General features: G+C 40.7%; 1 long non-coding RNA gene across 1 annotated transcript in view; it reads left to right on the forward strand.

Annotated features, from left to right (window-relative positions):
* The window catches only part of LOC109962379 (uncharacterized), a 97,998-nt gene that overhangs the window by 39,129 nt on the left and 41,884 nt on the right, over positions 1 to 16,985 (forward strand). Inside the window, exon 2 of the long non-coding RNA XR_002275244.1 lies at positions 3,581 to 3,652. This is a non-coding gene — a long non-coding RNA (uncharacterized LOC109962379). The remainder of the gene's footprint in view (positions 1 to 3,580; positions 3,653 to 16,985) is intronic.

A 16,985-nucleotide genomic window follows, 5' to 3' on the forward strand; every position in this document is an offset into this window, starting at 1 on the left:
TCGCTCTATCAATCACTATTCAATTCAAATATGTTGGAGTGACAAGAGGGAAACCAATAGCTTCCAGTATCCTCTAGGCTACATGAGGAAATTACTCCTGATAGTTCAACAGATATCATTTGGCATTAGATTTATTGGTAGTGATGTATTAAAGAAACATTCGGTTTGATTTAACTCAATGTGACTGTGCCAAAAAAAATCAGGTCCCAGCTGCATATGAGCCATATATCCTTCTGGCTCTGTATTGTTCTTTCTTTTTGTTTCTCTCTCTCTCCCTCTCTCTCTCTCTCTCTCACACACACACACACACACACACACACACACACACACACACACACACACACACAGGGGGAATTGGATTGAATTTATGGTCAATTTGCTTATGTAGAAGGGACTGCCATCTGCTTCACGCACCTCCTGCCCCATCACTTAATGTGTGTTTGTCTTTTCTTAGCAACAATTTTCAATAAGCAAAAAAAACCCAGCACCGGTTTTCTGAGGAATAGTTTGCGGTTAATTATAGCAGCAACACTGTTGCAGGAATTAGTCTCTAAAGAAAAGAACAATTGTGATTACTAGTTTGGGAGGGGTGCTGTTCAAGTATTACAGCAGCATGCAGCAAGAAAATAAGGTTCTCTGAGGTTATAGTAATTAAAATACCGTAAAATAGGGTCAGGTCACTATAAACTCACAGAGTAATTAGTATATAGATTAAAATTGGAAAGTATAGTCAATACAAAACATGACAAAGTCAAAAAGTCCACTGTTGAGGATCAGAGTCTAAGTTTAACCCACAAAAAGTATTATCTATAATAATTCATAAGAGAAGTCCTAATTGTTGACATACTGTATAATGTCTATTAATAAAAAGTCAGATGATCATTAAAGTTAACACACTTCTGATAAGAACATGAACGTCTGTACCAAATTTCATGATAAGCTGTACCAATGGTTGTTGAACAATTCCACTCGAAATCACAAAGGTCAACATCATGATGGTGCTAGAGGAAAATTCAGGGGATTGCCAAAGTCAATGAAGTTCATCATCTGGAAACAATGAATGTCTGTACAAAAATTCCATGGCAATCCATCCAAAGCAATGAACAGACCCACCAACCAACCCAAACGACCGACATTTCCATCCACAGAGCCATGCATGGCTAAAAAATCTAAATGGTGATAAATTAACTGTAACCATTATTGGATACCAGAAACAAAGTATGAGGCAGGAGAAGTATTATCTGTATTACATGACACAATCCCATCATGTGAGATAAGGTCGTCGGTTCACAGTGGAGTGCCTTGTATTCATTATCAGTGGCTATCTTATTGCCGTACTATAGGATCAGACAAAATAGGATAAGGTCACTAACTCCATATCAACAAACACAGTACAAGTCAGTGTAGGAGTAGACATATTACATGATGCCAAAGGAGATTAAAAAATACATTCAGCATCACTGTACAGTCATGGTTGAAGTACCAAGCACAACTTGGTATGTCCCTGTAGGGTTATAACAGGAATATTCAATTTTTCTTTTTTTGGCTGCCCCCTTCCTCAAAGAGGAGAGGAGTCTGCTGTGTCTCATTAGCTTTCAAAACCACTTGCATATAGAGTGACTGTGCACGGCTACTTCAAATCAAGTAGGCACAAAAAAACCCTCCTGCACTTGCTCATCATCTTAAAGTTATTCAGAACCTACACATATAGGCATCACACTTAAAGTAATTTTCAGTGATTAGGGATTTCATAAGACAATCAGTGTCGATTAGGGTGGGGGGGGGGGTAGAGTTTGATGTGAGGTGACTGTCAGAGTGAGCTTTGATGGCGGAGATCAGAAGGTTATTCCTTGGTCAGAGTCAAAGTGAATGTAGGACGAGAGGTGTTAAATATTGAGGATCACACCCCTCCTGCCCTGTTAGATCTCTCACTCCAACTTCATCATTATGTAATGATCTTTCTAATGTATTTGGGGATGTGGGAAAGATTGTCCTCTGGCTACCAAGAAGAAGAGGTTGATTGTGTGATGTATGCATTTATGCAGATCAGTTCACAATATTACATGGTGCAAAATCCTGTTAGGAGAACCTATCTCTGGGTTCCTCATTAGTCTTAATTAGTCACCACACACTGATGCAGACTTCTGGTTAAACTCAATACACTCAAATGCAACTTATAATTATAAAGCCTAGAGTGAATAAATCAGTGTGCTTCTTCCTCAGTCTACTGCACATCAATGTTTTGTTTCTTGACCAGAAATTAGCTATAGGAAAATCACAAAAGACGCTATAATCTATATTTTTATGACACTATGAAATGGCAGTGTGATGGTGTAAAAGGGGTCGGTCATAGTAATTAAAGTACAAGTCATTATAATCCAAATTTACAGCCCCCTTTGGCTGTACGGGGCTTTAAAATGATAAAGAAAGTTAAGTAAATCGGTTAGTCCACTTTCAGGTTTCTCTACCAAACAATAGAAAACATTTACAGTAATCACCAAGTAAAGCAGCTGAGATCGAATTTATCTTTATAGACTTTAAAGAACAGACGGGTCAAAATGCTAAAGTCATTAACATATTTGTCCTAAATGCCCTAAATTGGTAGCCTAATGTAATGACAAATGTTCTTGAACAGAAATTCATATTTTACAGTTGAAAATGTGTCTTTACTGTAAATCCAAAAGGCCAGTCATGCAGACCCAAATTTTAATACAGCTATCAATTTTAGTTATCCATTTATTTCACAGCTAAATTGGTTCTTTATTAATTCTAGCCATCAAAGGTATTTAACATGAACTTAAATGAAGCAGACCTGAAATGAACTGATAAGTTTATTGTGCACTTGTTTGAAATAATTGCTACAGTGTTCTTGAGATTTTGGCTGCACATATGTAATTTTCATTTAGCCAAGTCAGTTTTTAACATGTGATGGACACACTGTGACAGCTACGGTCAACCCTCTGGAGACCAGAGGCACTGAAGCCATGGTCTCCCCTGGCCTGGCCTAAATTTATTTGGGCTTAGAACTAAGGTTGAGGCCTCAAGAGCCAAATAGAAACTGAGGTAAATGAGACTAGCATTTAAGTTACTATGCTTGTGTGGCCAGCAGCTAGTTTCATAGTTCCAGCTTCTACCCATCTGCCACTGACCCTTGTTTTGCCAAAAGAACAATTGCGGTTAGTGGCTTCCAGATTAGTCTGCTGTGACATAATGATTTTGTCCCACATAAGGGTGATTTGACATGCTCTGCTTGCCTGTCTGCTGCTTGCAGGCTCTGCTCTTCAAATCCAGTGCTCTGCTTCTGCCTTTACCTCATTACTGTCAAACGTGTGAAGAGATGGTTCCTCTGGTTAGTGCACATTAATGCACGTGTATGTGTTCGCGCCATCACTTCCACAAAAATCTTTTTCAGCACTGTGTCATATTGCCTGTTTTAATGCAAATGTTACCAGGAGCTGGCTATTTGTTTCATCTGCATGATTTCGACTTGCTGTCAATTATTCATGTTTTCTTCACACACATCTCGTGTGTTCTCACTTTCAGGCTTTTTCTCATGTTAAGTTTTTTCCTTTTCCCCCAGGTTCACTTCTGTGCTCGCTCTGAGCTGTGCTTTGATGTCACGGTGCCAGCCCAGCCCAGCTGTCTGGACCAGGTGAGTTGGGATTTATTCTGAGTTCCTTAACAGTTTTAAGTACTTTAAAATCAGTTGAACTAAGACACTTTTTATTTGAAATACACCAGACACATACACAATTTAAAGTCTAGTCATTTTAAGTCGAATAAAACAACCTAAAACCCATTAAACCTTTTCTCATTAAAATGAATATGTACATGAAACATTACTATGGACTGATTTTTCTGCAGTATCCTTGTGATTAAAGACCCCTAATAAGGTAAAGTACAATGCAATGAGGAGACTGGGCAGTGCATTGTACCAAAATGTAGCATACATAGTAAGTGAAGAGAAGGGGGCTCCTGCACTCAGCTTCTTGTTTATCGCAGAAACATAAGAACTCTCTCTGATGCACAATGTAGGTATTAAACATGGAACGAAATGGATTAGAAGTGCATGCATTGTGCAGCTCTCATTTTCACCTCTACATAAACCTAGTTCATATTTTTTATCCGTTATCAAAGGACAGATGGAGGTAGTGAGATAAGATGGAGGCAGACAGAGTGAGAGAGAATAAATCCCTGGAGGTAACAGTGTTATTACTACAGGTGAGATGGTGAGCTGTGGGTCCTTTCTTATTCTCCCTTCTTTTTCCATATACAGTACCCCTTCTCCTGCCACCCACACCTCCTCCCTCCTCTTGTACTTCTTCTCATGGCTCAATTTCATCTGTGCTGCATTACAAACAGATCTTCTTACCATTTCAAAGCTCATACCTGTAAAGTCAGCTCTCTCTTGTCTCACATGTGCAGTAGGCGTTGGGCCATGCAGTGCTCACAAGAACAGGGCCGTCAACATGCCGATCGCATCTATGGTAAAACCTGATCTGAGTGCACAGGCGGTGGGATTTGGGAAAGGATATAAAGAGTATATGAGGGATGATAAACAGCTAGTGTAAAGCACAGAGAGTCAAAATGAAAGAAGAGGTATAAAGAATTATACTCCATGCAATACAGCAGGTTAACAATGAGGCAGATTTGAGCAAGTGCACAGTCTGACACATGCATCCTCAGTTCATTTGTAGTCAATGAATGTGTAAATGTGGGAGGATTTCTGAGAAATATGTGAGGAAGTGGCTGCATGTTGTTATGTGTGTGTTATTGTATTGGTGTTTGTATTTATTAGGCATGCATTTGGCATTTGGAAGCCAGCTGGGGACCTTGAAGCATATTGTGTGTATCCCTCTTTGTGTGTGTGTGTGTGTGTGTGTGTGTGTGTGTGCACCGATATGTGAGTGGAGGTGGTGAAGTGCATTAAAAGCCTGTCTGGCACATTCAATGGAGAGACAGGGGGCCTGTTCCAAGATAAAAGAAGACTTAGATCAGCATGTAGAGTTTCTGCCAGAATTAGCTCCCTAAAAATAATTTGCACATTGATTGTGTATCTGATCAAACTGAATGTAAAAGTAACAGTGTTTATGACAGCCAAAGGACTAATACCCAGCTCTTATGGTACATATGGCTCCATGAATATGAGTCCTTTGTTGCAAAACTAACTGTAGCTGCATGTAAACCTGACGGCTTACCAACTTTAATCCTTATTCATATTTATACCCTGTTGTTTTATGTTTTTCCATTTATTTGTTATATACATGTTTTGGCAAGATAGCATTTCTTGTCCTGAGCTAATGTAGCAAATGAACTGAAATGCAGGAATGAACTGAATGGACATGTAGGATGAGAATGAGAAAGAAGGTGGAGGGAGGGAGGGAGTGATATCAAGAGTGTATGAAAAGGGGGGAAACTGAGGGATTAGCAGAGGAGAGAGTGAAAGAGAGAGGTGAGCTGTGAGGTAAGCCAAAGCTTTCAGAGAATAAAACTGGTCACAGGTCAATCGGGGAAACGTTGTTAGAAGCCGAGAGACTTCTCACCTCCTGCAGCTGGATCACCATAGTGGCCCATTGTCCGTTTGTGCCTCATTACACGTCTTTGGATCAGCATACTTTGAACAAGTTTCTGAGGAGCGGGAGGGCAGCAGCTGATTGAAAGGTTGTTGATAGATGTTGATGGGAGGAAGTGTGAGGAACAGGATTAGGGGGGTCTGACTGAGAGGAAGGTAGATGAAAAGAAAGGGGTTGGGTTCAGTGTAATCTTGTATAGCGGTACAAGCACAATTGAACGAGGCCTGGAGAAATTCTGGTCAGAAGATGTGATATTACAAGATCTTTTAAAGATGAAAGGAGCGCAGACGGGCTCTGCATTTAGAACAGAACTGTGTCACAAACCCCTCCTTTGTTTTCTGTCTCAAAGCTTGTTCAAGTAATCAAGCAGACCTAAACTATCCCATTACTATAGTGGTAAGAATTACAAAATCTTCATAAAAATGGGTTAAAGGATAAAGCTACAGTAGTTTTCCAGATGGTTGACTTAAACTATTGCACAGAACCACGCAGAACAAGGAGATGTACTGTAATTAAAAGACCACAGGTCAAAACTTAAACAGTGAAGAAATACATTGATCAGCCATTGATCAGGGGACGTGATTAACACTGATTATCTCGTTACAATGGCACCTGTCAGTGTGTAGGGTGTATTAGGCAGTCAGTAAACATTGTGCTTTAGTTTTAGTATAAAGTTAAATGAACACTGGGCCATTTTAGCAAACATTAAAACAAAAGTTCTGTAAATTTTACACTTGTTTGTAATTATTTTCAGCTGGCAGGACACTGTATGTGGGACTGCCAAAAACAAACTACACTGCTCATGTTCTCCATAATGAAGAAACAGTTTGTTTATTATACAATGTGTTTAGTATCGATAAACGGAGCTTTATGGCAAAGAGGAACGAGCTATATCCGACTTTGCTACATGGACGATACTTGGTAGTGGACCGCTTCATTGTTGGTTTTGGTCTCTTCGTGGGATTTGTTGACTTAATCACTATTGCAAATACAGGAGAGTTGTATTATACCACACGCTAATTAACAGCCTATGTTGTCCCTGTGGGTTAGTTTGAAGTTGTGGCCAGTGTTCCTGTTTATTTGAGCAGTTTATCTGTGTTTGGCATTTGTTAACATGGTAGCAGAGAATATTTCCTCTGATGTATCCATTAAGTGATCAGTCTTGTTTTGGGGCACAGATTATTTAGCTTGTTGAATGCCTGTTTTCTGCTTTAGGTAGCTTTGAAATGCTATCAGTTTGCTAATTCCTAGACATTTTTATAGTTGATCTAACTGGTATTCACATCAATATGACCCATCTTTGGATTTACATACATTTCTGCTTTTGGTTGATATCAACTTGTGCCTCAGCTGCGTGTGTCACACCAACAGCCAAAAAAACAAAAGAGAGTTTAATATAATGTCAGTTTTGATAGTGAAGCCTACCTATATACTACACATTGTATTAGATTTAAGTCGCTTCACTTTAACTGTTTAGCCTCGACTGGCGTGATCACTGCCTTCATCCTATATCAGAATCAGAATCAGCCTTATTGGCGTTGGACACGAGGAATTTGACTCTGGTACAGCGGCTTCAAATACAAGCAAGGACATCCGATACAAACCAAAACATTGTTTACATTGTTTGTACCAATAAAATTCATTGTGCTTTAATGTTTTCTTTGATTTGAAAGAGAATGGTATTGCAGCAGTAATGAATGCAAATTACATAGTGGGAATTGTCTTGGGGTTTTGGTCTCTGTCTGTCTGACTAATAGGATTAATTAATTTTTGTCCTCTGGAGCTTCACACACAGTACCAGACCACCTATTTGATCAGCCTCCAGTGGTGGAAAGGTGCAGCCAGTGAAGGCCAGACCAAGCTGAAGGCAGGAAGAGGCCTGACATAATCGCCCCTTTCTGAACAGTCCGTGGCATAGAGTATATCTGTTCACTGATGAAATTTTGTGTAAGAGGGCTCAAAAACTCCAATCCCTTACTGTTACTAATACTAATTAGATTTTCCACTGGGCTTTCATCTCACTTGGTTTGATGCTGTTTCTTTAGATTGACATTCTCAGATTGCAGGTTTGCCTCCAGCTAGAAAGGCTGATTATTAACTTGGGTCTGGATGTAATTAATGTGGTCCTTGCTATGACTGCTGAAGGGCTCTCGAGCACAGCACAAGTGACCTCCAGACTCAACAGGGCTGCGTGTATCAAGCTAAATCTCAGCTGCCTTGTTTGAAGGAATATTTAGGTTAAAACCATCCTTGATCTCTTTACTTTGTTGTTATAGAACTGAGGCTGATGGGAATGCCACTGGCTTTGCAGGTATTTGCATTGTATTTGAGACATTTTATTAAAAAACAAAAATCCCAGCTTAATTTTGCCACTACAGGAAAAGCCAAGGGATCACCAGGTTCAGTAGGCTTCATCCTCTGTGGACCACGAATGTCAGTGCAAAACGTCATGGCAGTCTATTCAGCAGCAGTTGAGATAATTTGGACTTTCTGACCGGCACTGCAATTCACAGAGTGATGCCGCTAGCATGGCTAAAAAGCCGTACCAACAGCATCTTGGTTTCATCTCAACCTTGTTTCCAACAAGTGAAATGAATCATTCAAAAGAGCATAAAAGGGCCATCAGATGTCCCCAAACAGCTGGCAGTATAAGCTGAGCACTGTCAAGAAAAGCACCGCCTGCTGCTGTGGAGTGTAACTGATTAGGTTATTATCAGCAAATAAAATATAGGAGAGAGGGAGGTTAACAGTGAACATTTGAAGCCAAGGTGCAGTCATTTGGCTGCCAAACACCCAGATTATATTCAGGCGTATTAATACTTAGAGCGGAGGTGAGCAGAGAGTGACTGGGGACTATTTCATGCTGAATGATTCCTTGAAGCTATTGATTCTTAAGGACAAGTCGGCTCTCATTTGTATCACCGCATTGCTTCCTGGAGGTCTTACAGTGTAAAATGTAAATGTTTATTATTTATTATTCTAGTCTAAAACTTAAAAATTCATGCTAAGACAAGCATTATAGTATATTCTTTAATAATAAATGCTTTCTGTGGGGAATTGCATTTAAAATGGTATCCTGTTAAGATGCTTCTAAGTATTAAAGGTTAATCCTTTTGTAGTCTCAAATGGGGAAGGCAACTCAACAGAGACTAATTGCATTTTCTGGAAGAATTACAACCTGCTAAATCTATATTCCACTGGATGCCTCCCGTCATTTGTGCATACTTTCAACTGAGGGCCTTTCACATCCGACAGCAGTTTTGACTGTAGACACAAAGTCAATTCATGTCCAGAAGTCATGGGTTAATGAGTTTTATTTTTTATTAAGCTCACATTTTGCTTGACTGATCATACATCATACAGCTTGATATTTGATAAATATCTTTTGAGTTCTTTGCCCATAAAATTTCAAATAAAGCTTGTTCTAGCAGTTCAGCCAAATTTACAAGACAGCTCAGTAAAAGGGGTACTGGACATAATGCAATGCTTAGAAATTGTGCTTCTCAACCCAGTTAAAGTATGAGACTTGTATGCTTTATGAATAATTGTGCTCAGTCTAATTTGCATGTGAAATTAGTGTAATTGCATATGTAAACCACAACACAGAGCATTATGTTGTTGTTTTTCAGCAATAAGCTGATTCAATAGCTGGATCACATTAAGAAAAAGAGGAGCTCAGACAAATAAATGTTATGGATAAGAAAGTCTGACTGAGTACTGGGTTTGTGGTGAATAAATGTGCACTTATTCTGTACCTGTAAAAGCAGTGACACAGTTAAAAGAGTGAAAGGTTGATGGCCTAGTTGAATAGATGATGGATAGTGGTGCAGGAGAAAATTAGAAGATGATAAGAACAGGAGCAAGGATGTGAGGGGCAGAAAAAAGACAAAAGAGCAAGATAAGACAAAAATGAGCAAAAGGCAGCTACAGAATGCTGGAATAGAAGTAAAGGAGTGACGAGTTCCTTTTGTCATGTTTGCTTCACATCCCCCATTTGTGACATGCAAGCAGGGATGCAGAAAATGGATGATTATCCTTTATTATTTGGTCCCATCTTTGCTGTGGTGAATTCCACCCCCCCACTGCTCTTCTCAGAAATCACTGTCAGTGTGTCCACTCTCCTGATGTCATTTTTCTTTTAAATCGCTCTGATTTCTGATCATGAAGGTGGAGTTTCTGTGGGTGGCGATGTTCTGTTTGTCTCATTATCCAAGGTGGCTATTACTGTTACATGATGTACCTGCTAAAAACACACAGTAAAATGTATCACTCTCTGTGTAGCAGAAGTTTTTTTGAGTGTTAGTCAGACAATACAAGAACTTTGATGACCTTTAGCTTGAGGCCATTTTTTTCACACTTTTATTTTATAAACCCACTGATTAATCAAGAAATCTTATGGTTATATGATAATAGCTGTTTGTGAAGTGAAAGGATGGCAGGTGGAAGAAGTTGAAGAAGACTCAGGACACGATAGTTTCCCAATTCAGGCAATTTATTTAACTTACTTAAGCTTGGGTAAACATTATACATACTACAGCATCTTAATATGGTAGAATCCTCACAAAGAGTCAGATGGGTTTGTCCTGTATTCATGCTAGCAAAAGAAATTCCTACCATCTACATTCTGATTCTAATTACCTTTAATGATGTGTTTAAATCTGTGTAGCACCTTATACAGAGGATAAAATGCAGACCTTGAGGCCCCATGGAACATTGTACAGCCTATGAGAATGATGTTAAAAATATTTACATAGTGCTGTAAACAAGAGTTTCAAATGTCCCAGCTATTCCTGGCATATGACCAGCCACATATGATCACCCATCTAACATACTGTATATAGATGATGCAATCCTGAACTCGTGTTAAATATTTATAAGACTGAGTGTTGGATTTGGATTAGTTGTTATTCTAGGTCATAGTGGAGAGAAGTGTGTCACAGTTAATACATTCACACCTATTTGCAATATAGAATTTCAAAGTCACATGACCTGCATGTTTTTAGACTCTAAAAGATGGCTGGAGCAGCTGGAGATAAAGCATGCAAACCTGGACAAGTGATGCATATTCAAGAAAAGAGATTTACAAATTCAGTATATTTTCATGAACTTAAAAGAGGAGACAGTTAACCTGGTCTGACTTCAGGAGAAGACAAGGCCAGAAACAACAAGGTAGCAGCCAGATCTGGCGTTGTAGTGATAGATTTACACAATACTCAATCTCTGACCACTCAGTCTTGTCAAAGCAGCAGAGGACGCCCACATTTCTCTGTCTTTCTCACTCACATCTCTACCTTCTTCATCTTGATTCCCTTGAGTCTCCCTTTCACAACCCATAAGCACCCTGAAGACCATCCTCTTTTTACCCTGACAAGTCTTTTGCACCTCTTTGTGTTCATTAAAGGAGAGTTGTGGTGATGTTAACTGCTGATCTCCACTTGAAGAGGCACAGCGGATGCACGAGAGTCAGCTCTGCCAGTTTTTCTGCATACTGTGTACTAACTGATAGGAGGCCATGCAAGCTGAAATCTACTCACACTCCAGTCTGCACAGGAAAAACAGAAACCCCTCAAATCCATGGCTGCCTGCAGTCACTGAGGTATCCAAAAACAAAACAGTAGCTTGTTTCCTGCCAATTGTGTTCCTGCTCCTCATTTTCTACTGTGCCCATTTTTTCAGCTTCTATTTTTCTGCTTTAATGTGCCTCTCCCTGCCTTTTTCACACAGACCACATTCTCATTATTTATCACTCTCCCTACCTTTGCTGCTTCCCCTCGCTCTCTTCTCCTTTCTCCTTACCTTCTTTGATACTCACTCACATAAATGCATGGCTGAGTGGAAACTTTCCTCCCAGTACCAGTGACCCAATTACTCTAAGTTGTCCCTCCCTGATAGGATGTAGCAGTGTCCCTCCCTGGAGACTCAGCCTGCAGCGCACAGACGATCCATCACTCTTCACTGCCACCTCCCTCTCACCACATTTATTACTGTCTCTCTCACCCACACAGACTAAGAGCGATACACACATTCCTCACATGCATAGATGTCCTCAAATGGTCTGAAAACAGACGCGCATCAACAAAACAACTTCTGCATAAGTAGACATACTGTATGGATGAGTTTAACTTTCATGCCTTTACACACACACACACACACACACACATATTATTTCATAATTACTGGTGGGACAACTGACACATGTTGACAATTATTTCTTTTTCATTCAACACCTCATCACACCTCCACTCTTTGTTTGTATAATCCTGTCTGGGTTTTTGACAATCCTGTCATTAGACTTTGATAAAGGGGGCAGGTGTCATGAAGGCAGTGTGCAGCCATTAATTTTCAGAAATCCCTCTCTGCTACTACTGAGGGGAAAAATAGCTGCTCAAAATAGGTGCTGACAGGTAGGGTTTGTGTAAAATGTTCTGTTCACAAGAGAAAATTGGTAACTGCAATGGATTGCAGGTACTGTAAAAGACCTTTCTAACAACAACTTGTAATATAATACTAATGAAATTATTTGGATGAATGATTAAAGAAAAACCTTTTCATTGAAAATGGAAAGAATGGTGCTAAATGCTCCATTACGTTCCCCCAGCTAGTCGCTAGTTTTATTAATCTGCTGTTTTGGTGCTGGACAGGAAGTGCACCCTGTCTGTAGGTTTATCAAAATATTTTGCACTGAACAGATGCCTTCTGAAACCGAGACCAGCTGATGCCTGTTTGGTTGGCCATAAAACCAAAACAGTGCTAAAATGCTGTTAATACAGTCTGCACACTGCAGTACTGAGGGATATACTGTATTTATGTGAATTCATCACCACAAGTGAGTCCTTTGTTTTGGAAATACAATGCAATACTGCTTCATACTTTGCAAAAAAACATGCAGCTTACAGTCAACTGAGCAACAAAAGGGAGCGAAAATTGAGAACAACATACCAAACCATAGCTCAAACTTTCCTTGCACTCCTTGTAGTTGCTTTAGATTGAGGTTAGATCACATTCACACCAAAAATGAACTATTCCAGAATTTGTTTGGCACCGTACCGAGACCACATCCACGAAAGGGGCTCGGTACTGTGGTATTTGTCTGCAGCAGTTGTTGTGTTCACACCTGCCCAAAGGAACCACACCAAGGTGGAAAAGGAGCCAGGGTCCAATTCAACCAAAAGATAAGCATGAAAGTTATTCAGTAATTAAAGAGGAGTTTTTTTGTTTTTTTTTTTACACAAAGACAGACCTCAAGTACACACTCTTAACAACAGTGTGCAATAGTGAAAACAGTATGTACATACAGTATGTGACATTTTGGATCACAGCAACTAGCAACTGTGTCAAGTCAGCAAAAGATGGAGGAGTAAACAGGGTGTGTTAGGGAAACACAATTATCTCCAAGCTAGAAAATAGACCAGCCAATAAACTCTAATAGATTAATGGAGACAAGGGGTGACAGAGTTCCATCTCTAATTCTGGGCATTAGTTTAATGATCAGAAATGCTGAAGCAGGTTGTAATTGAGTTTAGCCAGTGCAGTCTGCTGCTCCTCTAATGGGTCCAGAGTAAGTGTCGACTTCTTTCTTTCTGTATGTATGTTTCTGTTTCTGATTCTTTTTCTTTGTGTTACTCTCTTCCCTTGTGGCTGTGTCGCTTCTCATGCTCCCTTTAGCTCACAGGCTCCATGGTGATTGACAGATGCTGGAAAGGGAGGCAGAAAGGTTATCAACCCATCTGACAATCAAAGCCTGCTTAAAGTTGCAGCACACAGCCTCGCACAGGAAATAGGCCCAGAAGTTGGTGGGGAATGATGCAGTGAAGTTAAATGAATGTTTTTTTACTTTTATTATATTTTTTATTTTTGCCCAAGAAGTTTTACAAATAACACACTTGCACGCAGTGTGAGTAACATGGGCAGGTTGATAGATCCAGTGTCGGGTGAGTCATGGCCAAACGGCTCAGAGATGGAACATGAAAGACAACCTGTAGTGGTCTCGGTATGAAACTTCCACTGATGTGGAGCCTCCCAAGACACACAAACTTGCTGTTTCGTGCTCTCCCAGCATGGCATCTTTCCAAGCAGGTGGGCTGGATGAACTTGGTCACCTCCCTGGAAATCACATCTATAAATTCCTTAAAAAATCAGTTATTTGATGCTGGAGCTACTGCAACTCTTTTTCTTTGTTTTCTTTTGTCTTCCCCATTGTCCTCCTTGCCTGCCCATCACTGGCAGGGAAATTGGCACTTAGCTCCTGCTGTGTTGGTGCTTTCCCTGGACAAGCATGCAGGGCTGGAGATGTTCCAGATAGTGGTAGGAAGGTAGGGAGTTCTGCTTTGTCCACTGCCCGGCAGTTGCAGTCAAGGCTACAGGTACAGTTCCTAGTAGCCACAGTCAAAGCCATGATGTGCTTGAGCCCTCACAGACATTCTCCCACATGCAGCAGTCTGTACTGTGTGCGATTCCACTTGCCATCCAGTAATATAGGTTTATTAGACCCCACCTCCTGTCAGTCACAGACTTGAACAGGAAAAACTACACAAGATTTGCAGACAAGAGCGGCTGAAGTGTTCAATTTTCAAATAAAATGTATCTGTTATCAATGCTGGCCACATCTCAGTGGCATTAATAAGACCTCAGTATGAAATGGAACCTTGACACAAACAGTCGAAGCAACATTCTCCAAGTCATGTGTATGCAGACCTACTAATGGAAAATAATCTTTTCACCAGTGTGACTTACTTTGTATTTGTAGACTGCTGATTATTCTTTTCCCTACCATATTTTTAAGGTACATCTGCAGGCCTGCCAATGAGGCTGAGGGTGAGAAAATGTTCTCAGTCCAGGAAAACATTTAATAGCAGCAGTGTGGACATACTTGTGCCAAGTATTTTATATCAGTACTCTAATTGGAAGGGGAGGTCTGACTCTCACTGGGGCCACCAGTGCTAAAAATACAGTAGGTGTTTTTGATAAAGTCACCCACCATGAGGCCATCTGTAGATCTGATGTGAATCCTGTGGGCATCTTTTCAAAGCGCTGGTTTTGGTGGTGCTCTGAAGCATTATATCACATTTTCAAACATTTTATGTAGTGGATCCTCAAGGCGCAAATTATGTCTCTGTGGCACAAAGGACTGTTTAACACATACTGTGTTGTCTATAAACACTAGCGACATGGGAGTGATGGTGAATACTGGCTGGCTGAACCACAAATTCTGTTCTATAAGAGTCTCTGTGACAGCTCTTTGTACCTTTCTGTTCTTCCCCACTGTCCTCTGTAAGCTACAGCCTCATTTGTAAAAGAAGAAAGACCTCTTTTAGCACACTGTGCCCTTCTTTGCAAGAGGAAAGCAGCTGTAGAAATTATGTGAGCTGAGTTAATATAATGTTGTGAGGAAGCTGTGTATAGTGTGGTTCATATTCCCTTCAAAGAATTGTGTTGAATATTACACTTGTGGGTGTGCTCACTAAATGAATGTGTGCGCCATTTTCTGTTTGTGTGACTCCATTGCCCATTACAAGAGCTGCAATGAAAAGCTTTGCATGTGTCTTTCTATCTAAACGTCACTGTGCCAGTGTGAGTATGAGCATTTTTGTGTCACCGCGCTCCTGTATGGGAGCTCAGCAAGACAAAGAACCCATTGAGTCATTTGCGTGATTCTCGTATTACAGGCAATAGGTCCTATTTTCAGAGCTCCCTCACTCTCATTATGGGCTCACACTGCAGACAGAATATGGCTGACATTTAGCCATTATGCTCTGCCACTGTCCTATCCTGTTCTAGCTCCTCTGCACTAATTGACTGTGTTAATGAGTGGGTTAAAGACCACGGTAAGCAGCGTTAATGACAGGCCTGTGAATACAGTGAAGGAAAGGAAGCCTTTGCATAAATGGAGGGAGTTCATGGCAGCTCAGAATCAGGGAGAGACTTTTGCCAGGGAAACTGGGGGCTTTGTAAAGTCTCTGAGGATATAGAGTTGTGCTGGCCATGATCTCAGGAGGGCTTAAAGGGGGCACTGCACTCTCAGAGAGTCAAAGTCCACAGTAAAGCAATTAACACAGAGGCACTTGATGACCTCTGCATGTAAAGCAGGCGAGCAGAAAGCAGTGTAATATTTCTGTCTGGGACACAAAGCTGCCCTTCTCTGCTACTGAACATAATAATTTCTCTTGTCAGGATGTGATTATCTGCTCCGGGCTCACTCTGTCCTTTTTTCTCACCAATTATGGTGGTCTGAGGGGAAAAAACTATCAGGACATGAAGGTATAATGCCAGTGTCACTTTCATGCAGACGTTTTCCTCTCGCTAGGAATGTAGTGGACTATTTTCCTGTTGTTGCTTGTTAATGGTGCATGTCATTGTGTTACTTAAAAGTCTAAAAATGACACTTTTGTAGGTTATGTTTTCAAGGCTACGGCTGTAATATAAATCTGTCCACTGGTATGAGACGAAATAACTAGGAGCAAAAAAGTGAGTGAAAGAGATAAAGTGAGAGAGACACAGAGAGGGAGGAAGTGGATGGCTGAGCTGACTGTGCCCAGTCACCATGGCAACCCCTTTGACATGCAGCTGCCATACCTGCTGCCAATATCAGAGCTTTACTCAACCATTTACTTTGTGTCTTTGTATAAAAAGATCCGCACAGAATCCACACATAGAATATCATCTTTATTGAATATATATGCGTCAGCCCTGTGATAGACTGGCGACCTGTCCAGGGTGCACCCCGCCTCTCGCCCAGTGTCAGCTGGGATTGGCTCCAGCCCCCCTGTGACCCTCTTCAGGATAAGCGGTACAGATAATGGATGGGTGGATGAATATATGTGCATAGTTTGTGTGTGTATGTGTGACTCTTTTCAGCCTGCCAGTATAAATCTCCCTTCAGTGCTAGCAGTAATTATGTCTGAGAGCTGGTGTTTGGTGGAAAAGCTGCTTCAAAGGGAGTTTTCAGACATCTCTTACTGGTAATTACTCTGAGTTACAGCCGTAGTTTAAAGTGAGGGGCCCTAGTGTTCAAATATGCGGCTATATGTGAGCATTTCAGGGTGTGCATTCCCTAAGGTGAGGCTTCAGGGCAGGTTTCTGAACTTAATACACCTCCCATTTTATGAGAAATTCCCCCCTGTGTGGTAGCTCTCTGTGCTGAAGAGCTGGTACTTGCTATTAAAGAAGGACTGTTCTGAGTTGTGCAGAATGACCAGTAGGTACTGCCTGAGGGCAGGTGACATCTGCACAGGCTGACAAATTGTGACAAAACACCTGCAGCTTCACTGTCTCTGCACACACAGCACTGCATGTGAAAAACCGATCCTTGCTAGCTTTACTGTAATACACTGTATTATGCATACAGTGTGCGTACACACACTGAACAGCTTTCACATACACATATCTGCATGAGTGTACACACACACACAGTAC

The sequence above is a fragment of the Monopterus albus genome, unplaced genomic scaffold, assembly GCF_001952655.1.
Source record: "Monopterus albus unplaced genomic scaffold, M_albus_1.0 scaffold63.1, whole genome shotgun sequence".
Lineage (NCBI taxonomy): Eukaryota > Metazoa > Chordata > Actinopteri > Synbranchiformes > Synbranchidae > Monopterus > Monopterus albus.